The sequence below is a fragment of the Heloderma suspectum genome, chromosome 7 (assembly GCF_057233095.1).
Source record: "Heloderma suspectum isolate Gila_16-S chromosome 7, 16-S_ref, whole genome shotgun sequence".
NCBI lineage: Eukaryota > Metazoa > Chordata > Lepidosauria > Squamata > Helodermatidae > Heloderma > Heloderma suspectum.
The window spans coordinates 53,078,857-53,104,062 of record NC_139464.1 but is presented as its reverse complement, the minus strand read 5'-3'; the positions used below and the strand labels follow the sequence as shown (position 1 = coordinate 53,104,062).

Sequence of the window (25,206 nt, the reverse complement as noted above, 5' to 3'; positions counted from 1 at the left end):
TGAATCAGCCCGAGCCGAATTGGGCCCGCCTCCAAAGCCATGAAGCGGCTTCTGAGTCAGATCGGAACCACATAAGTTTTCTCTCTGCTGTTCTCTTTATGGTCCCTTTGAGACCTGGGACTATGGCACTCCCTACTACAAGGCAGTCTCAACTATAAAACTTTAACCAGTGCCACCAACAATCAACTTCTGTACCTTTTAGAAGCCTGTTCTTATGGCACAGGTATGGGAATGACATCACCACTAGAGTGAAGTTATTGCAAGAATAACTATCTTAGAACAAAACTAAGATAATAACTAAATAACTAACTGCATACACAAAGGGACAGAGTATTATTCTTCCAATACTAAATGGGATTGGTCAAATGTACTTAAAATAAATAGCCTTGGTTACCATTCCTAAGAGAATCTTCTCCAGCTAATAAGCTCTGAGTAGCTTTTCTCAGAACAGATGTCCCTAAACTCCACCCCAGCCAATCCTCACAACAAGGAACAAATGCTGTACAACATCTTCCTTTGCCTCCCTCTCTTCCTGTTGCTTCTAAGATGATTCTGTTTCAGGGACTCCTTGCTGAAGTTCCCTCTGGTCAAACATCTGCCTGAAACTTTGGTGCTTGGCTCTGTTGTCTTCTTGATGCCTCCTCTTACTGGCACTAGACTGTTGTTGTTGTTGAGTTGTTCAGTCATGTCTGACTCTTCGTGACCCCATGGACCATAGCACGCCAGGCCTTCCTGTCCTGCACTCTCTCCCGGAGCGTGCTCAAGTCCGTATTCATTGCATCGGTGATGCTATCTAGCCATCTCATCCTCTGCCGTCCCCTTCTCCTTTTGCCTTCAGTCTTTCCCAGCATCAGGGTCTTTTCCAGTGAGTTTTCTCTTCGCATTAGGTGGCCAAAATATTGGAGCTTCAGTATCTGTCCTTCCAATGAGCACTCCTTTAGGACTGACTGATTTGACCTCCTTGCAGTCCAGAGGACTCGTAAGAGTCTTCTCTAGCATCACAGTTCGAAAGCATCAATTCTTCGGCGCTCAGCCTTCCTTATAGTCCAGCTCTCACAGCCATACATTACTACTGGGAATACCATAGCTTTGATTAGACGGACCTTTGTCGGCAAGGTGATATCTCTGCTTCTTACTATGCTGTCTAGGTTTGCCATAGCTTTCCTCCCAAGGAGCAAGCGACTTTTAATTTCATGGCTACAGTCACCATCTGCAATGATCTTGGAGCCCAAGAAAGTAAAATCTGTCACTGCTTCCATTTCTTCCCCTTCCATATGCCTGGAAGTGATGGGGCCAGATGCCATGATCTTCGTTTTTTTAATGTTGAGTTTCAAACCAGCTTTTGCACTCTCCTCTTTCACCCTCAACAAGAGGCTCTTGAGATCCTCTTCGCTTTCTGCCATTAGGGTGGTATCGTCTGCATATCGGAGGTAGTTGATAATTCTCCTGGCAATCTTAATTCCAACCTGTGATTCATCCAACCTGGAGTTTCTCATGATGTAGGCACTAGACTGACTGTTTTTTAAATCGAAATTTCACTGTACTGGAATAGAGGCACATTGAAGTTGTGCAAGAGCTGTTTATTTTTATTTTCCTAAAAAGGGGAAGGGAATCGAAACTGACACATCTTGTCAATTTAAGGTGGTGGCTTCCCTTCTTTGATAAATGGAAGCAACATCTTAAAAGAGCCCCTTCAAATGTCCTTAAAGGGTTGGGGATTTATTTATTATTTATTTTATTAAATTTATATTTTATATACTTTTTAAACATGAATGTAATTTGGGGGGATATAAAAGAGAAATGCTGGAGATGGTACAAAAAAAGGGTTTTTTTCCCCATATGCAGTGGGAATGCCCCAGTGTTCGAGAATTCTAGCAACAAGTTCTAGGTAACAGTAAATACAAATTATACAGTTGCCTCTTATCTTTATAGCTATTTTGTTTTGGGTTTGAAAGTGATAGGAATATTCATCCCTGATCTAATGAGTGCAACCTCTGCATGGAAGCAGAATTCCACATGCACACGTCCTTTGGAATGGGTCCTACTTGTGCCAAAGGGTGCTGCATAGGATTAAAAAACCTGAGACCTGCATATGAGGCACCACACAGAGTGATGTGCATGGGATTAGACACCTGTGTGCATCTGCTGGAAATATAGTTGGATAGTCTACTTTAACATGCACCTGTTTGGAGGAGTGGAAGGGCTGAATCCAGGCTATCCTTTCCCAGTGTCCCCCTAAAGAGTGATAGGCACTGTCAAAGCTGATAGTTCTGAGAATGATCTGTTAAGTGGATGTGTGTGCATCATGCACAAGCCATTGCTATGTGCAGGGATCTGTGGATCAGAGCTATTGTTAATAAGGACAAACCAAATTGTCATGAACTCTCACGGCAGCTAAAATGTCAAAAGGTAAACATCCAATTTAACCTCATTAGTTAAAGCGTGGTTAAATAATATTTGGGATGTGATGGGTTTAAAAAAACCAATTTTGGGGTCAGAATAGAAAGGAGTGTTAGAAATTATACTTCTAAAAATAATTGGCTGTGATTTTATTCACTTTTTGGAATAGAAAATACTAAAACAAAATAACAGCAATTTTTATCTCTCTTGTAATGTATCATACTTGTATTGTGATATGTAGCTATCTTTTTGTCTGAAATACAAATAAAACATAACAACATGGAAGAGAGAGAGGCAATAAGAAAATATATTGTGAAGCAAGATTATTTCCCCACCTTATTCTTTTAAAATCTTATATTTAAACAAATAAAATAAGCCAAACTTTCAGGGGGAAATTGAAACGAATGCATTCATTTCCTTTCAGTGAGCTCTGAAACCATAAAATCATACATCAAAAAAATGAATGACAGGAAGTCCAGTAAAAATTGAGTTTGTTATTACCAAAAATATCAAAGGAGTCAGAAATTGTTGCAGAGTCTTCTGACAATGGAAAACATGAATTCCCTTCTTTCATGATACCAGCATAAATAAGGAATTGCTCCAGTTAAGAGTGGTATCCTCTGTGCTGCAATAAAACTGGCTAGTTTGAGCTCAGAGTCAAGCCCACTGGGCTGATTTTCCAAGACAGTTAAAAATAACATTCTGTGCTGGAAGTTGAATCGGGTAACTTGGAAAGTACAGTCATTATTGTTACTTTCACTAGAATTTTAAAACCATATGGGTAGACTATTAGAACTAAACTTTTAATGTTAGTATATTAAGCATTTAGTATCCCTGGAAAGGTCATCAATATACAATTCTACTTTTCAACTCAGATAAATTTCATATCCATCCATGTCTGAAGTGAATAATAAGTTAGTTATTATGTAGGCCTGAGGAGCGGCCGTTCATAGTCCCCTCCTTATTTCTGTCTGCCATGGAATAGGCAGAAGGGCATCAACAGAAAGAATGAACCAAGACCAAAAACTAAACAAATTGAAATGCAACTATACAAATGGAAAAAGTCTTTATTTGTAGCTTCTAGGAGATAAGGGGCTTTTCTACACAAGGCATTTATCATGCATTTGTCATTCCTGCCAATTTGTTTCCGAGCAAAATATAAAGTGCTGATTCTTACCTTTAAAGCCTTCCATGGTCTAGGTCCAGGGTACCTCAGGGAGCGCCTTCTCCCCTCTGTCCCAGTCCGCCACCTAAGGTCCTCTGAGGGCGCTCTGCTCTGGCTGCCTAATGTGAGATTGGCAGCCACATGTAAGAGGGCCTTCTCCTTTGCCACCCCTCAGTTTTGGAATGACCTGCTGGTTGAAATGCGCCTGCTGACTTCGTTGAATGTTTTTAAGCATGCATTAAAGACACTATTATTCCGGCAGGCCTTCCCTTTTTAGAACTCTTGTTTCTTTCGCTGACTTTTGTATACTGTTTCAAGCAGTTGTTTTAAGCTGTGTTTTATTGTTGGATTTTTAAAAAATTGTTTTTAATTCAAAGTTGTTTTTAGTCATATGTTTGTATATATTGCCCCATATGCTTTATGTAAATGGTTTTTAAACTTTGTATATTGTATTTTAATGTTTTAACTTTTGTAAACCACCCAGAGAGCTTCGGCTATGGGGCAGTATAGAAATATTAATAGTAACAGTAATAATAATAATAATTCCCTACTCACAGTTGTTTATGGGTTCTTTAAACGATGTTTTGACCCTCCATACTTTCGACAAGTTGTTTTAGGGTATGAAAAATGTGGCATTTAATTGTGAAAAAGAAAGAAAGCACAATAGCCTCTTGCGTATTTGCTCTATTCAGCTGTACCACAGTGCCACCTAGAGGTTATGTAGAAGAAAAGTAGGAAAGGAAATGTTCTTTGTCTAGTGATCAGATCTCAATTCTGTGACAAAACTGAAAGCAGATACAGCAGATTAACAGCCGATCTGTTTAACAGCCTTCTGTAGAAAAGCTAAAGACTGAAAGATAGCATTACACATTGATGCTGATGTGACTTCTGCAAGTGGAGTTACTATGTGTGCTATTTTACATACAATAATGATATGCAATTACATTAATATAAAATACTGTGCTGAGATAAGACTGGGAGATTCACTGTCACTGAGGTCTTAGCCCACCCTACAAAATTCAGGTAGACTGTTCCAGGAGATAAGTCCCACTCTCCCAAGTCTGTACCCACTATACTCATTGTTCTTTGTGGTCTTTTCCTGTCCACATTCTGCCTGTTTATGGGGAGAGCAATCCTATGGCTGCTAGTCAATGGCTAGATGGCCATAGGATATCTAGTTTTCCAGATACCAGCCTTGGACTGGTATTGGACTGGTATCCTCCAAGGTCGGTTCCCAGAGAACCAACCTTCCCCCCCCCCCATGCTGCTTCGTGCGCAGTGCGGAACAGCCCTGTCCTCCGTGCTTGGAAGAGGAGCACGGAGCAGCCAAAACGGGGCATTCTGAGGGGTGTTCCGGGACAGGGAAGACAGAAATGCCAGTACGGCACATCCTATGTGTCGTCCGGCAGCCTTATCCCCCACTATGAGTTCCCGTGGCTAGACAGCCAAAATCAGCTGTCTAGCCGCAAATGCAGGGCAGGAGAAGCACAAAGGGAATGATCTCCTCCATGCTTCTCCTGCCCTGCATTGGAGAGGTGGTCGCCTCCGAGTTCGGAGGCAGCCACCTATCCCCATAGGACTGCGTCCTTATTCTGCTTTATTGTTCTCCTTGTTTACCTTCATTTCCGCTGCTTATTTGGAATGGATCTACAAAAATCTACTGCTTCAACCAATCATGTACTATTTTTAAGGCAGGTAGATTTTCCTCATTTTATTCCTATCAGTTTCTTCATTGAGGATATATCAACAATATTAACTGACAATTAAACTAAGCCAGATAAGCACTGCATGAGCTGAACCGTTAGACCAAACTCTGCAAGATCTGAGCTCTTCTGCAGATTTGTTAAAAATAAACCAGGTCAGCTTTGTGAAACATTAGTTGCAAAACCCCCGAAGCTCATGCCTGCAGAAATAGTGTTAATAGTGTGAACAAAATGTAGAGTACCTAAAAGACTAAGTGGCTGGGTGACCAGCCAGATGGGCGATTAATAAATTAAATAATAAAAAATAAAAAATAAATAGTACACCATGTTCACAGAGCCAGACTCAGCCAAGCTAGGCAGTATTCTAAGCCACCCTTCCCTATTCTGGTGCACTCCAGATGTGTTGGACTTCAATTCCCATCATTCCCAGCCAGCATTCTGGCAGTTGTAGAGGCCCATGTGAAGAGGCCCAGGTTGGGGAAGCCTGGTCAAAGGTTTTGTCACTTGAAGAGCAGAGTTTCCTGTCACTGCTGATTTCCTCCTGGTTCTTTTTCCAACCACAGCTCAGGAAATACTTGCATCTGACCCAGGGGAGAGGGGAGCTATATGGAAAAATGTGTTTACTCACTATAGGTATATCCCCAGAAACATTTTAGCCCTTCCTTTTCACAAGACTTTTTAATATTTTCTTTTGCAACCCTCCGTTCCCTCACCCCCCGCCATCTGAATTGGGGGAAGTCGTTTCTCTCTCATAGTTACAACTAAGAAGAAAATACCGAGGTAATATCACTAAGGTCTCTGTGATGTATATCACGAGAACTCCCTCCCCAATACAACTCTGATGTGCCTCCACTTAAAACAGAGAAGGTATATTTCCTGGAAGAAAGAATCCAGAGATTTCTGCCTAGTAGCAACAATGTAATATAGATGAACTTTGTACTATGCCTTATTTGTTAAAATGACAGAAAAGTGCACATGCTTCTTTGGTGGAGCACATTAATTATCACAAACATTGGCGCCATTGAAGGAACTTGAATGGAGCAACACACTTAAGTGCTAATATACTACAATGCATACTTTCCAGCATCTGAAATATGTCTCAGGAAGTAGGTGGACTGGCTGGCAGGCAGACATTTAATTGCCACAGTGGAGCTGTTGTGCTAGACAGTCATCATCCAGCCTGCCTGTCAAAGTATATGTCGAAAACCATTTTAATTAAAAAGCAGGGGCATGCCCCCCCCATCTTTAATGAAATTGTATCTGGTTCCAGAAAGGGTCCACAAGGCATACAATGTGGGATCCATTAAATCAGATATATTCAGTTTGCTTTATGAGAGTTTGCTGTCCATTAAAGAGAGGGAGTGTGTGAGTGTGTTTGCCACAGGTAGCACTGTATCCAGTCAGAAGCAATGCATTACACCTATAAAACATTCAAGAATGTTCTCCCAATGAGGTCACTTGACTGGCTGAACATTCTAACACCTCCTTACAAGAAAATTAATTGGCTCCTTCAATGGAACAGGTCCGCTCACTTTTTTAGTGTCAGCACTGAGTGGCATTCTGAAAAACATATTTCAAATATTAACATTTTAAGAGGGCAATCCAATGGCCCCTAGACAGCCATAGGATTCCTGGATCTGAGGTCAGAGACAGTGCTCTGAGGTTGGACCCAGGAGTCCGAGCTCCCCTCACAGCCAGTGTGGAGAGAACCACACCAGCTGCCTCTCTAAGGCAGCAAATTGAAAGGGTGCGTGCTGGTGGGCGGTAGGGGAGGGGACAGCTTACGCCATATCCCCAGGGCTCCCCAGCCTCCTTCCCTCCCCAACGCCTCAGCTAGAAGGGTGAAAATGCCCATCTAGCTGAATTACAGAGTGGGAGGAGTGTGGAGGTGAAGGTCACCTCTGCACTGCTCCTGCTCGGCATAGGATACCTGTCAACCTCCAAGTTCAGAAGGTGACAGGCATCCGGATAGGATTGCACCCTAAAACATTTAAATAATAAAAACCAGTACTCTAAAACCTGGAGGAATTCACATCTGAACATTAAAACAAATATTCACATCAACAAGACTCTCTCTCCTTCCTGCATTATGAACCCACAAGGTCAATCATGCCAAAGGCATGTAAAGGGAAGATTTTAATGGCTACCACACAAGATTGCTGCTCCTGAGGTCATAGCTCTGTCTGTCTATGCTTGTGTGTGTGTGTGTGTGTGTATGTGTGTATGTATATGTACGTGTATGGGGGGGGTGGAAATCCACCATATCTTATGGCTCCTCAGACACTATTAAAAGGGACTTTGATGCCTTGGTCCTCCAAAAGATGACCTCACAGGTGAATCCCCAGCAGACACTACTTACATTATAAGTACTGTATCACTGAGTTTATAATTACATAACAGAGGATCATTAACATATTAACAGATCACTTTTAATGAATTGTCACTATTTGTTATTGATGCAATTGCATAAATACTGTTCAGGTTTGAAGCTCTGTTCAGCAGAGCATCCAAGTATCAGGCTCTGTTGTTAATCTGAGTGGCTTTGTGTTTTACACATAATGCGTTTTGGGAACCGGATATTCATCATCATCATCATCATCTTACTTATTTCACATTGTGAACAATTCCATACATTCACGATTCTGTACTTTCAGCATTGTTTACATGTTCTTTTGTGCATCTCACTTTGGAACTTCACATACATGCCTGTTCAGTGAGGTCTGTATGTGCCTGGGCAGGCACCCCTCCCTAAGGAAGCTATGACAGAAGGTCTGTGCAAATGTGCTTCCTCTTCCTTTTACTCCCTAACTTTAAGGTCAGAGGATCTGGAAAATCCTCCTCCACCCTGTGATTTGATCTGATGATTGCAATAGTGCCACTGTTCCTCTAGTCCCCCAGCCCCCTCCACTCCACTTCCCTTCTCCACCCTTTCCTCTCCAGCTCTAGTTGTTAACTCATTAAATACTGCAGACTGATTTTAGCATTCCATATGGTCGGAATGAGAGAGAAGGGGAGGGGAAGCAAAATGTCACATATGTACCATGCATGACTCTAAAAACATTGCTGGATTGAAGGTCAAGTTCTCCTATTCTCCTCCCACCCCACCCCGCCCCCTCATCTCTGAGACATATGCTACATTCTGTCTTTTGCATGGACACAGACAGTCATGGGGCCATACAGAAACTTTTAAAATTACTCATACTGACCACTAACCACTTTACAGAAGCAGCACTTGACTTCAGCCAAAAGTTATGCCTGGCAAGATGAGGGGTTCCTACCCCTCTGCTTTCATGTGTACAGGAATTATCTTTGGTGGGTGGAGTTCTCCACACACCACAGATAATGAAACATAATGATTTGTAAAAAGGCAATATAATCAGCAAGGGGTATGTGGTTAAAACTGCTTTAAAGTTTGTATTTGGATAGACAGACGTTGGGGAAACGGGAGGTTGCTAGTGCTGCCTACACTTTAAAACTTTATGAGGCAATGATTGAAGATTCTGTTTTAATTTACATTTATTTATTTTGATATTTTTGTGATGCCTTTCACATCAGAAGAGCCCCTTCAAGGCAGCTCACAGAAACATGAAAACAGTTAAAAAATATAAAACAGACAAAAAAACATTCGAAGTAAGGCAGTGCATAAAACAACTCAGGTGCTTTGCCTGCTGCCCCATTCATCCACTAATCCATTTGTATGGGAGTTGCAGTCCAACACATTTGGAGAGCACCAGGTTGGGGAAGGCTGTAGGTAGGGTATTTGAAGGGCTGCCAGAGGACTGTCCTCTATTTGCAGGTGTTGTCTATTTGAAGGGCTGTGGTTTAAGGAATCATAAGAACTGTTGCCCATCAACCATGGGCACCTGGACACCAGGCTGAATAGGCAGGCACACAAGTCACCTGGTCACAGTCTGCACTATGGTGTGATGGACTGTATTTCTATTGTAATTATAGTCATGATTTCTAAATCTGCATCTATACAAATAAATTGGCAAATTTTATGCAAATCACCACCGTCTTTGGTCCTTTTGGGGGGGCGATTCATAAGTTGCCACCCTAGTCCCTGCTAGGCCCAACACTTTCTAAAGTCTTGCCACCATTCAGATACCAATTCCTACCTTCATTTGTTGCCCCCACCCTCATGATGCCACCTGGAGCAAGTTACTTCACCCTGCTGCATGGCAGGGCTGGCTCTGCATGCTCTTTCTACTCCTTATGCTGTGCAAACTATTGATAACATTCATTTGTCTTTAAGGTGCTGCTCTTTGATGTTCCATTTCCCCCCTGTGATTGGCATATGTCATTGCTTTACTATCATGTGATTAAGGAACAACTCGTATGGTTCTGAGATGTGGCTTTAAAAAAAATATGCTCGGCACACAATAGGATGGACAGACTTTTCACATAGATAACTATTGCTGTAGAGAAAATTCACAATTGGGCTATGCCCTAATACTTAATACAGCCTTCCCAAACTTGATGTCCTCCAGATGTGTTGGACTGCAGCTACCAGCATTCCCAGACAGCTTGGAATGCTGGAAGCAGTGTCAGTTCCAGGCTTCTGAGGGTCCTTGGGCTCCTCCGTCAGTGAGTCTACCTTCTCACTGCCATTGTCACCTGCTGCTATTGCTCCTCATTGTCTTTCTCATCATTGCTGCCATTTTCTTGCTTGACAGGCAAAGAGCCAGGGAGCAAGTGGGCAGTGGCATCCACTGCTCCTTCTTCTCATCACCCCCATTGTCTGGACTAGAGAGTGAGACAGGTGAACAAACAGGTTGCGGTGGTAAAGACGAGGAGCAACTCCAGGAGTTCTTGTCAGTGGGCCCCTGCTGAGGTGTGGGTCATTGGCAGGTGCCCAACTATGCCTACCCTTGACACCACCCCTGGCTGGGAGTTGCAGTCTGGAGAGCACCAGGTTGTGGAAGGCTGACTTAGTATGAAGGTTAATTTAGCCTTGGTTAGATGAGAAAAATGAGAGACAACTAGGCTTCTGACACATGTGAATGGAATCAATCTTTATAAAATCACTCTAATAAAATGTTTTATTTTAAAATACTTTAAAAATGCATAATGTCATGTGAGTTTAGCCAGTGATTCCAATGTATAGCAAATATTTCATCCTACATGAGTAGCTCCAAACTATTCCTCACAAAACCACAATAATATATAGGTGGTGGGTATATAAGTAGGTTCCCTTTCTATGCTGTTCCCCTGACACACTTGCTGCAATAATTATACTTGCATGGAAAAGCAGCAGGGGAATCTGCCAAAAGCATTTGGCACCTCCCATCTCCACTGGAGTTACTACAAGGACATAAAATGTGCCTTATTGATACTCTTCTTGTGCTGCCACCAAAGATCTCAAGCAGCCATACTGATCTGCCCTGCTATGAATTCCCACGAAAGGACCAAGTACAGTTGGGCTTCTGTTGCTGGACTACTATTTTGGCTGTCAATTAGCAGAGAATTTGAATGCCAACCACAGGAAGCAGATGGTTGCTTCTTGGTCTAAAAGATTTGGGAACCACCTGCTGTAGCACAACATGACAACAAGCACGGCCAGGAGCTGAAGCAGAGAGAAACAGGAGAGGGAGCTGTTGCCCCATTAGTCAAAAGACAGGGGATGCTACTATTGGTGAGGTGTCCTGCTTACCAAATCAACACAACATAGCTAGAATTCACTTTTCCCATTACTGTCATCAGGAAAATTGTATTTTCTTTCTCAACCTCTGCTAACCTCTGTCTTTAATTTACCTCTGATCAGTTTATTTTCTGGATAAAAGATACTAAGGAAAAGTACATGATGATAACAAAAAAATCTAACTAACAGCATGATCCTATACATGTCTATGCAGAAGTAAGCCCCACTGAGTTCAATGGGACTTACTCCCAGGTAAGTATAGTATAGAATGGCAGCCTATGGCTTTTTTCAACTTGTTTTAGTCGTGAGGTTTATTTTTGTCCTGTTGCTGTATATTTTTTGCCCTGCTTTCACTCTGTTGATCACAGCTGATGTCGTTGTCAAAATATGTTGCCTTGCTGGCATTATGCAATTCCTTCCCATATTCTGAGTCACTGCATGTCACCACAAATTGTGCACTGAATGTAGCTGTCAGGACAGGGCAGTTGATGTAGTTCACTGGAGCAGTAGCCAAGGGCCTGCCGGAGCAGTGGAACCAATAGCTGCTGCAGAAGTTGTGGTGGCAAGAGAACTAGCAGCAATTCACATTGCCGCTGATCCACTGAAGGACCAAGAGCTGATGGAGAACTGAAAACAGAGCATGATAGAAATTGCTTTTTGTGTATGTGGTCGTGGTGGTGGGGTGGTGAATACCAAAGTGCATATATGAGAAGAGTGTCACCAAAGCAACAGACCAGGATACATATCCACAATACACCTGGATACAAACCCTGTGTGTTAATGTCCACTCGTTCATAAAAATGTCCTGCTTTTGTTTCCACAAGGAAAGACATTTGCATTCCATACACTTTCTTTAGGCAACATCTTCTCTTATCTCTAAGGTGTGGCCATAGCTCAGTGGTAGAGCACATGTTTTGCATGCAGAAGGTACCAGGTTCAGTCCCTGGCATCTCCATGTAGGTTGAGGAAATAATCCTGCCTGAAACCTGGGCTAGATGAACGAATAGTCTGACCCAGTATAAGGCAGCTTCCTATGTTTCGGTGTGTGTGATAAGACAGCAGCGGCAGCTTGCTGTCCACAAAACGCTCTCTCTTACGGCACTTCCAGATGGATGCCTCCTAGTGCTACCGTTCAAAAGACACTGACCTGGTTTGAATGACACAAAGGTCATGCCAATCACCCTTATACGTACTGGTTAATTTCCCTAATTACCCCCATCTGGCGCAGCTTGTTGTGACAAGTGAACCTGGCGATGGTGGGTGGATGGGGTGGTTAGCAGACCACCCAGCAACCCTCCAAGAAAGTGACTGAGTTCGCACAACATGCTAACCCACATTCAGTGGTTGAGTGTGGGTCGTTGAATAATGGGACAGAGTGTTTTTCCGCAGGGTGGCTTGTTAATCATGTAGTATGGCTTATTTTTCTCAAACAAGCCACCTTGAGAACCCAGAGGCTGGGTTCACACAATCACATGACTGTGATTTACATAATTACCTGCAATGCAATGCCAGTTGCTGAGTCGTGTGAACGTGGTGTGCTGCATGGCATGGGTGGCTTCAAACCCACCCTACAACCCGTACTGCAAGCTGTGGGTTGTAGGGTGGGTACAAAACCAGCCCCACCGTGACTTGGGTTCCTTGAGGAGGAAAAAAGGCGGGATATAAATGTAATAAATAAATAAATAAAACTTATACTGCATCATGGGTAATTATGTAAATCATGATAGGGTAACCAGGATGCACAGGGGAAGAACCAATGATGGGTTCGTTCACCCCCACGATCATGTGAACCCAGCTATGGTTTGTTGTTGGGTTGTTCTAGGTGGTTAACCTAGGTGGTTAATTTTGTGGAAAATGCCCTAGGTTCAGACAACATGCTAACCCATGGTTCAACAAGCAACCCACACTCAACCACTGAGTGTGGGTTAGGGTGTTGTGTGAACAGCCCCACTGTGGGTTCTGGGTGGTTTGTTAACCAGCCACCCACTCTCATCAGGTTCTCATATCACAAGCTGCACCCAGTGAGGGTAATTAGGGAAATGAGCCAGCATGTGCAGGGTGGTGAATAAGCCACCATCGCTTATTAACCGCCCTCATGTCATGTGAACGAGGCCACTGGTTTAGATCCAGATTTAGTCATACTTATAGTTTGAAATTGAAATCAATAGGACAATTAGTCATGACTAACTTAAGTCCCATTGATTTCCAGCTGTTTCATCTTTTCTTCCTTAACAGATTTGGTGGGAAAACACAGGAAGTTTACAAATGGAAGATAATGTCATCTGGACTCCTGATTCTGTAAAATTCCATGAACGATGCAGGGTGATTCCACCATGAAGCACCCTGAGTCTGTTATGATAGCAACTTGCATATCTGGATGTTCCAAGGCAACCTTTTCTATAGAGCACAGCTCCAGCATTGGGGGCCAAGGTGGGGCCAGGCCACCAGGGAAACAAATGTACTACTTTTTGACAGTGATTCAGTATCGATAGGTCCATCAGGAATGTAGTCTGGCAGCATACTTGAGAGAAAATGCCCCCAGAATGAAAATGTGCCTTATAATTCCATCTCTGCTAGGAAAGTGGGGAAGATAGAACAATACTTACCCATACAGTACCTGCGCTCTGGCTAGAACACCAATCAACCCAACATCTCTCAACATTACTAAATGTAAACTGCTGTTGATAGGTTTTAAAGGATTCCTGTCATTTTGAACTTGCCCAGCCCGTGATATTGCTCCAAGTGACTAACAGCATTATCCCATGCAGAAGCAAGTCCTACCGAGTTCAATGGGACTGACTCCCTGGTAAGTGTGTTTAGGATTGCGAGCTAAGGCTCCAATCTTGTGTACACATACATGAAAGTAAGTACCAGTGCTCAGTGAACACAGTGGAACTTACTCCTGAGTAAACATGCATAGTAAATATTTGCTGCCTGGCCAAAATCTTATGCATGCATACTTGGAAGTAAGTCCCATTGAACTCTAGTTTACCTCTGAGTAAAACATGCATTGGATCAGGCTGCATGGATAATTAAAACCTATTAGCATGACATGGTATTTTTGTTATTTTTAAAAACTATGAATCCACTGTAGGAGAGAAGATGCTGGTTCTCCCAGAAGAAATTGAAATTGGGCCTCCATTTCTTCATCCTGTCTAGACTGAAAACAGTTTTACATTCTATCAGTGATTGTGGTCTGCAATTTTGAAAGAAAAAAAGCCCTGCAAGTTGGCCTAAGTTCATCTGCCTAGTGTTTCCAGGCAGTGGATGCTGCACCACCATGTCTTACCCACAGAATAAGTGCTTTCTAACATTAGCATTGGCCAATGTGAGCAAAACAAAGATGCCTATGTAATTATATCTTTACATGCAGTACCATTTATTCCAGGAACAAAGTGTCGTTGAGAGCTTGCTTTGAGGAAGCTAGAAACGATTGTGTCCTAGAACAAATATTTGAGAAAGGCCTCCATTAGCATGCATCAAAAAAAAAAAAGGGGGGGGGGAGACAGTTATGCTGGAGTCAGGATTCAGTTCCATACAGATCCTTAAGACTTCTCTTACTATATTTCATTTTACAAACAGAAGTGGATTATTCCAAGGTACATGCAGACATAATGGCAGAGATGCAGGACATGTACCTATTTCTAAGAGAAGGCAGGTATTCTCTGGACTGGCTAATAAAGATGAGTCAAATATGTGCTGTCTTGGGAAACAGAAACACATTCTCTTTTCTGCATTAGATCACATTACATGTACATGGACTTGCATCTTCAAAAATAATGTTAATGTAATACTAGGGTGCATCTTTTGAACTGTGTCAACAATAACATATTTATCTGGTGCAGGCTTCCTGATCAGGGCTAGAAATATTCTAAGATCACCTGCATGCTTCAAATGTAGCTTCTGGGGTTCATGAATGTTAGTATTTGTTCAGCCCTGTGCAGGAGCTGACACCTACAAATCTGATCCTGGAAGTTGAAATGTTTTCTAGTCTTGCACTAGTACTATGTACTAGTGGCGCTGGCGGTGGTAATAAGTAGTAAGGAAACGGCAAGAGGGGAAGTACTTATGTATCACAAAACAGAAGAGAGAGGAAGTTCTGAGGTGCCTGAAATTTTTTTTTGCAAGAGCATTTCAAGTTAGAAAAAACATTGGTTGGATTGTTTTCATTACATGCGAAGAAAGCTAAGCAGCCCCTGAGGAAGGTAATTTCTGAAATGCGTTGGGCAGAATAACATTTTTTTTCAGGCACCTGAGAACTTTTTCTTCTCTTTTGTTTTGTGGTAATAAGTAGCAGCAGTAGTAGTGCATTCACATGAAAGACATTGTACAGGTATATGATACAGGCGCAAGCTAAGTGGCAGTGCATGTTGCATATCAAGTTGAACAGGAATCCAGAGGTCTCTACACGAATGTACAATGACAGTGAAGCCCTCTTTCCCTTGCTTTGGATGGCACTTGGCACAAGGGGCACAGGCCTTTTCTCTTTCTTTGACCTCTGCTTGGTGGCAGCAGGAAAGATGAGGCTGAAGTTGGCTCCTGGTTCCCACTTCCTTCCTTATTCCATACAGAACTCTGTGAGCAGCCTGAATAAAAAAGTGAAGTTTATATACCTCTGCATCCCCCACAACGCTTTATGCCGGCAACCTTCAGAGCAAGGCCAGATGGATCCTAATCACCGTCAGTGTGGCTCTTCCTCTCACTCACTCACTCGCTCACTCAGGGTGCAATCCTGTGCATGTTTAGACAGAGAAAAGGCCTACGACTCCCAGCATGCCGCAGCCAGCTTTTCTCTTCCTAAACATGCATAGGATTGCTCCCGTGCTCACTGTCTTTTTGCAGTAGCAGGGGCTTTCTAACTTCACCTTGTTGTTTGATTTAGCAGTGGGCTGGCTGTTGTAATCTGGGCTACTGGAGGAGTAGAATGCCAGCTGTAATGGCAGGGGAGGGGGAGTAGAATGCAAGAGCCAATTAATGGAATGCACCAACATGGCAAATCAGCCAATTTGCAGTGTTGGTGGTGGAGCCCAAGAAGCAAAGAGCAATGTGATTGGCTAGCTGTGGTAGTGTACTTCACAGGTGCTGGAAATGCAGGGCAAATTGAATCCCTGGGTGAGAAAGCGAGTGAGCAATGCGGATCTGCGCTGGGAGATTTTGTGGCACAGAGAACTCTCTCAGTGACAATGAAAAGATCCATCCCAGTCCAAGGACCAAGTAAGCCTGTCGGAATTTGGCTGCCTGAAAACTTAGTGACTCACTGATGAGGAAGGGGAGGAGAGGCCTTAAAAAGGCCTCCCGCCAAGTTCAGTGTACCGTGTCACTACTTGACTGGTGCAGGGGCGGTGGGGGGAGGAGAGGCTCCCCACAGCCTAGGAAAGAATCCCAAATGGCCTCAGTGGCAGTACCTGGAGCTAAAGTGGCTCCTGCTTGAAAACAGTGAAAACCACTGTACTAAGGTACGGTCTGAGGGCACACAATACAGCCACTTTGCCAAAGCTAAGCAAGTTTGGACCTGATCAGTGCTTGGATGGGAGACTGGCTGTGAATCCGATGTATGCTGTCTTGAGTTTCATGATGGAAAAAAGGTGGGATACTAGGGAAATAAATAAATAAAGTAAGAAAGAAAGGTGGGTGAGAGAAAGGTATAAGATTGATAAAATCGAGTGTTATAATGGCCAAGCTATATTTGAGATGCATACTATGAGAAACTTACAGAGTAGATCTGTACATAAGCCCTACTGAATTAAATGCTTACTTTCAGGAAAGTGATTATAGGATTGCAGTCTTACTTGAGCAGACTAAAACCCAATGGGAGTCTTCTAGGTAGGTTGTTTAGATAGATGATTCTCTGCTTCCTCCAAACAAGGCAGCTTACAAAACTGATAAGTACAATATAGGACTGATAAAACAATATCATTACTGATTAATATTCAGTCAACCACTTTAACCAAAGCACAAATTCCTTCAGGTTGTTTGATGGACCATCCTGATAGAATGCTTGCTGATCTGTACTTCAGCCCAACTATTCTTCCTTGGGCGGGGGGCCTCTCTTCTTGCTTGTTAACAAATGTAATAGGTTTTGCAGACACACCTGTAGGTCCCTGATGCTTTCTCCTCAATCTGAAGGAAACTGACCTTGCAGAGGGTAACCATAGTTTCTTGATGCTCAGGGCAGGAAAAAGCAAAGCAGTGAAAATAGTGGATTGTGATGGAAGGGAGATACAGAGGCAGCAAGAACAAGGGAGACAAGAGATCCTGAAAGATGAAACTGGGGAAGGAGCCTGATGCAGAAAATGTGGATTGCCTTTTAAACGAATATATTCCAATATTACAAAAATTGGAAGCTAAACAAGTATTTGTTCATGGTTAGTATTTTCATTTTTATACTGTAGTTTTAAACATAAATTTTTATATTGCATTTTATTATCCTGTATTTTATGGTTTTTAATTGTTGTCAACTGCCCAGAGAGTTTTGGCTATTGAGCAGTAGAGAAATGTAATATAAATATAATTTTGCAAGTTCATTTACAAATAATGCCAAAATTGCAGATTGTAGAATCTGGAGGTTGTCTCCATGAGTGATTTATTCCGAGCTGGCTGCGTTTGGAGGTTGTTGGGGATATATGCCGTCATGGCCATCCAGTAGCCACCCTGGAAAAACTAGATTTCCTGAGACTGCTTAAAGTCTGATTCTTTTCCTTAAGTTGGGTTCTCCCTGGTATAGTTGCTGTATGCCCCAACTCCCTCACTGACCTCGGGTATGCTAGCCCTGCCCAGGGGTGTGCCTTTCACCCTGACCCCCGTCGAGGGTGGGTTCCTGGGTGTTTCCCATTGCGGCACAAACCAATTAGTGTCTACTCAGAAGTAACTCTCATTGTGCTCAGTGAGGCTTCTCCCCTGAATGCCCACATAAGAATTTACAGAGATCCCCCTTAACTGAAATGGCACAGTTTAAAGCACAAATTTCCTAAATGCTCTAAAGTGCGATCTCGAGGCTCCAATTCTCCATTGTTTGGTTTATTGCCTTAGGAAGTGATTAATTCACATCTTCGTTATAGAGATCATGCACAGCATTGGGTTAGAAATGGGTCTGGTTTCCCAGCCCTGTTTCCCCCCACCTTTCCCAGCACAAGCATATGTGTGTCTACTCGGAAGTAACTCCCATTGTGCTCGATGAGGCTTTCTCCTGAATGCAGGTGCATCTGGAGCTTCAGGGGAAAGGAGAAGGGGGGCGGAGCAGGGGGGAGCCTCTCTTATTGGTTGAACAGCCCCTGCCAGTCAGATGATGTTCACTCCAACATCCACCTCCACCCGGAAGTATGTTCTGTGAAGTGATTTTTACTGGTGGGGAGCACTCCCTCTTGCAGCCCTGCATGGACCAATGTGCAGCAAAGCTGATCCTTTAAAAAAAAATCCAGTACTCCTCCATTCGCTTCTTCTTCCGTTATTGTGGAAACACCCCCCAAGAGCAAAAAAGCTTTTGAGTTCCCCAGAACTCTTCTTCAGACTGGATGTTAAGCAAAACGTGGGGGCAGGGGAAGAGAAAAAGGCTACCTATGACGATGATAGAGCCCAAAAATCTACTGTTTGTTTGTTTGTTTGTTTACAGTCTTAAAATAGAGTGCAGGAGGTGTTAGGCCAGGGGTGAGCAGTTGGTGGCCCTCCAGATGTTTTGACCTACAACTCTCATAATCCCTCACCACTGGCTATGCTGGCTAGGGCTGATGAGAGTTGTGGGCCAAAACAACTGCAAGGCCACAAATTACCCAGCCCTGTGTTAGGCAGGTTTTATAGGACAGAATCATGCCAGCACTGATATACATACATTTTCAATACAGGTGACAGCACATGAGGTAAACATACAGATCTGCATACTGAAGGCCATCAGATACTTTTCCAAGATAGAGTAACTTTTGTATAGGAAAATCTGCCATGCATAGATTGTCATGGTTTACTAAAGCATCCCAGTGCGTGAATACAAACTGAAAGAGATATGAGAGGGTAGTTTGGTCACTGTTGGTGTCGGTCTATGTAATTTTAAGTTGCTTTCCTGCACAGATGTGTTTTTTTTGCATTATAAGAGAATCTGAATACCTGCCCCCAATCCCCACCCCCCACCCCCGGTCACCACAAGCAATAATTATTCCAACCAGCCAGATTAAAGTCTCCAGGGTAGGGTGGGTGGCTACACTGACCTGTATTCTGGGGGGCCACATGCATCTGAAACATAAATTATACAAAGAAAACTATGCAAAACTTTAGCTACATGCTACATCTGTCACTCCCATCCTGTCCTTCCCTTAAATTCTTCTGCAGTATGAACAATATTCAACTCTTAATGATGATTAAGGTACGTATATTTTGTATTTTCCTACAGCTGGGAATATTACCACTGCTTTCTGTTTTTATGATAAAAGGAGCACAAGCTGCTCCTTTCTGAGCTGCAGGAAAGGTAAGGTCCACACAGGGAATTCTTACATAATTTTGCCACAGCAGGGCCTCCAGTTTGCCTGGAGCCTTGTTCATCTACCATAAGAGCTACAGTGATCCTAATGTAGATACCTTAGGTGCCATCAGTTCATCCATTAGTTAGTGATGGATGATCTGTGTGTATGGAACAGTCAAGTGCTACAGATACGGCTTTTGATCACCTCAGGCACAATACTTTTCAGCTGAGGCAGATCACACATTCAGCTGTGCGATCAAATTATGAAGTATCAGAAGACTTCTACATAGGTATGACCGTCTTAGGTGTGTGCATGTTTATGCACACGCCTGCATGTGTGCACTAAAATAACCCCTCTAGATTTTTCTGAAATGGTTTGTGTTTAAAAATAAAATAATTGCATGCATTTTATTTTATTTTTTTTGTCCTGCCAAGTGTCGCAAGAGAATTTTTCTGTAGTCCTTCTGAGATCTATATATATTCCTCACTTATTTTGTATTTATTTGATTTATTAGATTTATTAGCTGCCCATCTGGCCGGCTACCCAGCCACTCTAGGCGGCGTACAATTGATCTAGCCAAAATCCCTGCCAGTAGCAATAGGTAACTAGCATAGCCTGTGCTGTGTAGTGTTCAGTTATAGCCAGAGGAAGTTTAAGACCAGAAAGCAAACCAATACTTCACTTTAAATGAAGTTTATATGGGCAAAATAAAATAAAAAAGATTGACATCATCATTTACATGAATATGTGGTTTCTGTAGAGCTCCATCTTTCTCTTTTTATCAAATGTTAAAGCTATATTCAATTCATCACATTCCCAAAATTAATTAGGATCAGGATCAGCCAGGACTAAACCAGGAGCTTCCTGGTCTACAGGTTGGTGTCCCTAGTGATGATTTACTCAAGAACAATGAATGGAAAGAAATGGACAGTGCTGTCTTCCCAGGCTCCTGCATGGCTCACTTACCTAAGCAGCACATGGGTTCTCTTTGAATTGGCTGCAAATGGTAAGGCTGGATCTTCGCTTGGGCAATGGCCAGATTCAGCTCTTATATGTGTGGTACCTTACAGCACAATCCTAACCTCTTTACTCAGAATGAAGTCCCTTTGTGTTCAGTGGGAATTACTCTGTAAGAAGCGTGTTTAGGATTGCAGCCTAGTTTCTTTGTAGGTGCCCCATTCGCCTGCTTTCCCATCCTCTGATCAGTCTGCTACCCTCCCAGGCCCAATCTACATAACCAATTTAGTGTGGAGCAGCAGCACATCAGGGTCATTCATGACGGATAATGCTGTCACCAATCCGCAGCAACCCCGCAGCTTCCCTCTGGAAAAGGCGCATTTTTGGAAAGTTCTTTTAGTGCATCTTTTTTCCTTAAATGTGGCTACTGTGAGGCTCCGCTGCGGTGTGCCCCATCCCCCTGCATTAAATTCTGGGCATGCCTATTTCTGTGACCTGGCAGTGATCTGGTCATGGTGTGGGGTTGCCCCCTTCCCTCCCTTCCCTCTTTTTCCCCATTCGCAGTAGGGCTGCTTTCCCATTCATAATATCTAGCCTCTTTCCCCCATTCAGATTAGCTCAGTAGCACTGTTTCAGGCATTCACAGTAGCAGAGTAGCTGCTTTCCCCATTCACAGTCTGCAGCCTGCTTTTCCATTCATAAAACCACAGTAGTGCTGTTTTCACATTTTGTGATCAACGTTGCCTTTAGATTGATCCTCCTATGCTATATTTATGCAACTCTGCTTCTGATGTTTTGCCTTTGTTTTTGACTCAGCACCCCATCCTGCCTCCATTTCCAATTCTATTGGGAGTTTTATTTTCAGCACATGAAGAGCTTCTTCACATGGAGTTTTTATCGTACTATTGAGATTGGTTACTCACAGAAGTTTGCGGGCCCTTTAGATGACGTCGTAAACCTCCAGGGCTATAAATGACTTTTATTTCTTTTTTTAAAAGATCGGAGATAACGAGCTATCAAATTACTATGCTTGAGTTCTGCTTCAGTTCCCTTGTGAAAAAGGAGATGCCACAGTAAGAGGAGTTAGACCACAGCACCATCTAGCAGCTGTATAATGAAACTTATGGAAGACTCAGGGCATCTCTACACCAGCCTAAAATCCTGCATTTAAAACGGGGCTTTCTGCTTTAGTTTTAAATGCAGGATCACAACTGACTCCCTTTACATGCGCTTCCTTTCCCCCCTCCTTCTCCCCGTATCTGAGTCTTCCATTGTGTTTCCTTGATCTCGCTCCTCTTCTTGCCGCTCTAACTCTTTTTATGGAGGAAACTGAAGCAGAAATTTGATAGCTCATTATCTGCGATCTATTTAAAAATGGAACAAAGGGCATTTAGTGCAGGAGATGCCTTGGAAGGTCACGGCAGGGTCACTGCGTCATGTAAAGAACCCGCAAACTTCTGTGAAGGAGCAATCTCAATCGCAGGATAAAAGCTCCGTATGAAGGAGCCCTTAGATAAGGGGGAAATGGAGGGGGGAAAGGAAGAACATGTAAAGGGAGTCCATTGTGATCCTGCATTTAAAATGGAAGCAGAGAGCCCCGCTTAAATGCGGGATTTAGGCTGGTGCAGAGATGCTCCATTTGCGGATGATAGCCTGGATACTTGAAATTTACCTTTTTATGATCTCGCCCTCAGACATGTTTCTTTCATGTGTGTTTTTGGTTGTTTTTGGAAATTATGTTGTGAAGAAGCCCTGTCACCCTGCTCGTTGTGTGCTTTTATGCGAGCAAAGAATTAATCTCCAGAATGACATAATTCTCACCTAGCATATTATGTAAGCAACTGAAGAGGACTAAAGTTTAGGGAGTCATGTGGAAAGTTGCATCCTTTTCAGTTTGGAGGACAGAAAGGAAGGCTGGGTGGAAGATGGTAAACAAAAGTACCATACAGCCTTCCATGCTTTCAATAATCTGTTCTATTTGGTCTCCCAGCTTCTTGGAAGACACTTCAAATAAAAATGTAAGGGATAAACTGGAACTCTAATCAATTTAACTAACTTTTATCTTCTACATTCCCATAGAATCAAATCACTTAAGACTGACGTGACAGTTCAGACTAGCAGTTCCAGCAAGTTATACAGGATGGTCCATTCCAGTGATGCCTTGCAGGAACTCCAGTATGAACACATAGCTGCCCCTTCCTTCATGTATCAAGACGGACATCAGTTTCTGGATCAGGAGAAGTCTTCAGCCATTTGTGACATTTTACTTGGCCTTAATAAAGGTATTTACCCTACTGTAGATTTTGTTTTGTTATTCTAATGGACCGACACAATGACCTACCTTTTTGTATATCCTAAGGCTGCAATCTTATGCACACCTGAAAGTAAATCCCATTGTGTGAGATTGTTTATTTATTATATTTCTATACCTGAAGAAGCTCTCTACTTCTGAATAAATATGCATAGGATTGAACTGCATAAATTGAACGACTATGAAGACAGACATATTTTCCAGCTTCAGAAATGGGTTATAGTTTCCCTGGTTGATGGATTCTGTATTGTGCAGGTGGGGTGTGCAGGTGTGGGAAGGGAGGTAGGGATACAGTACTCTGCACCTGGAAAACGTGTAACTAAACCACTCATGAGTCATAAGCACTAACGATAACTAGGTGCAGCACCACAATACTTTCCTGTGGTAGTGTGTAGGCCATCATTTTGCTCTTGTGGTCAACGATTCAGTTTTCTGTCTGCCATGTGCAAGTGTGCTCTGGGCTTTAAAAAAAAACACACCTATCTGCAGCGTGACTGTAAACATGGCTAGTAGTGAGGGCATGCCTAGATAAATGCCATGGAGTTCAGAGGAAAAAGGGAGGTATGATAGATGAACTGTTCAGGCTGTAACTGACAAATCTATATTGGAGTTAAATTAATATTGCTCTGGTGTCAGGCAGGTAAAAAGCCCGCCCTTCTCCCCAACCCCTTTTCCTGTTCATTCATCTGAAACAATGAAGAGAAACAGCTTACCCACCCTTTTCTCATTTGTCTTGGACTTCCACTCTTGATAAGATCCTAGAATGCAAGTTGATTTGAAATAGTTTTTAGCTAATTTTGATTGAGAAAATTTCATATAGAAGAGGAAAAATATGTGATTGCAAATACATTTACCTTCACTTACAGATGAATTCAGAAATTGCCAGAGCCAAAAAAATAAACTAACATTTTGATAGGAACAATCCATTCCCAACATTTCTACAAGGAAAAGGATATCCCTGCAGGAAGGAGAAAGGTGGAGTACTGCCTATGTAGCATTTCTTGTTCGGCATTGTACAATCCTTTGCAGGGACACAGGAAGAGGATACGGAAGTTTCTACAGGAAGAAGGAGAAAAGTTCAAACATAAACAGTGGCCAAAAATTACCAGCGGCTCATTAGATTTCCTCTTGGTTGCTAAACGTTTCAGTATAGGCCAATATAATAAAAAATGTATGGATCTGTATCTGCTAAACATGCTGAAGCAGATATAAAAAGAAATACAGATTATAATGAACACAGCATTATATTATTAAAGCCATCATTGGGGTGGGCAGTGCCATATTTGGTTTGTAAAAATCCAAATAGGTTTAAAACAGCATGCTGGCTATACATAGCCTACGAAGTTGTCTGAAATGACCATTAATGGTATTCTAAACCTCCCACCTAAATTAATGTGGAAGTAGGACTTTTAAAAAGAGTGCCTTTTCTTTCATGGTTAGATTTGAACCTCTAGAAATACTATTTTAAAAGTCTAATTCTTCTTTGTAAAAGTTAGCCTTGGCTAGTCAAAAGAGAGGATGAAAGCACATTTGGTAAACAAAAGTGAAAATTAAGATGATCCAGTTTGAAAAGTAGTACTTAAAACCATAGAGCAGGCCCACAACACATCTTTTAGCCCATCAAGCCAAACTCAGTCCACTAGCCATGTATGGCAGCTTCCCAGAACCTCCTGTTTTGCTCCCTGTGTTGGACTGCAAAAACAGAAGGGGGTGGGGTTCATAATGCACTATATAGTTCACAGTACATGGTGGTATATCTTTGGCTTAATGGCTCACAGTGTGTAGGTGAGCCATTGGCCCTGTGTCTTGAGATGATGGGTGTCTTTCTACTGTCAGCCTACAACAGAGCACACTGCAGCAGGGTGGATTCAAACACAGGTTTCTAAAAAAAATGGCCTAGCTTGAAACCATTGCTAGTTAGCTCTCTTGCAAATTATGCTACAACTTCCTCACAAAAAGGATGGAAACTATTTGTCTCTTGAAGGGCCGCCTCTTTTTTTTTTTTTAGTAAAAGAGGACCAAATGAACACTATATCAGATATATACACTATAATCCAATCAGAGATTAGAGCGGAAAAGGCTACATTCTGAACAGTGGATGAATGCTACTCCAGGCCCTCATGTTAATACAGAAATGGGGGGGGGGGGCGCGAGAGAGAATTATACAAGGAACTCTTTAACATATGTAGTTTGAGAAATAGAGACTTGTGCCTCTCTGTGGGATGCGGTCTCTCAGGAACTACAAGTCCCAGAGTTCCTTAATTCTTACTGACATTTCCGGCAAACAGGCAGGACAGCCTACAGTGTTTGACAAAGGACTGACTTCAGGGTGTGGGGAGGGCAGGCACCAAAATAATAATGGACACTGAGATCCCAAGGACAGTGAGAGCCAGTGCTGATGATCAGATTTACGGCCCCAGCCAGAAGATATATGAATAAATGAGTTAGGCCTTTGGTCTCTAGATGTACAGAACTAATACTATATCCCTGGGACAGAGAATAACGTCTGAAGGGTATGTGGGATATAATTAATATGCAGATTGTTACACGTGTGCACCCCACTTCTGAGCGGTGAGTTCCAG

General features: G+C 42.6%; 1 long non-coding RNA gene across 1 annotated transcript; it reads left to right on the top strand.

Annotated features, from left to right (window-relative positions):
• The first annotated feature begins 15,940 nt into the window (after nt 1-15,940).
• LOC146339785 (uncharacterized) lies at nt 15,941-22,613 on the top strand. Its single transcript, XR_014784355.1, has 4 exons — nt 15,941-16,123; nt 17,080-17,274; nt 19,287-19,361; nt 22,393-22,613. It is a non-coding gene; the product is annotated as an uncharacterized LOC146339785 (long non-coding RNA).
• Nucleotides 22,614-25,206: the final 2,593 nt, after the last annotated feature.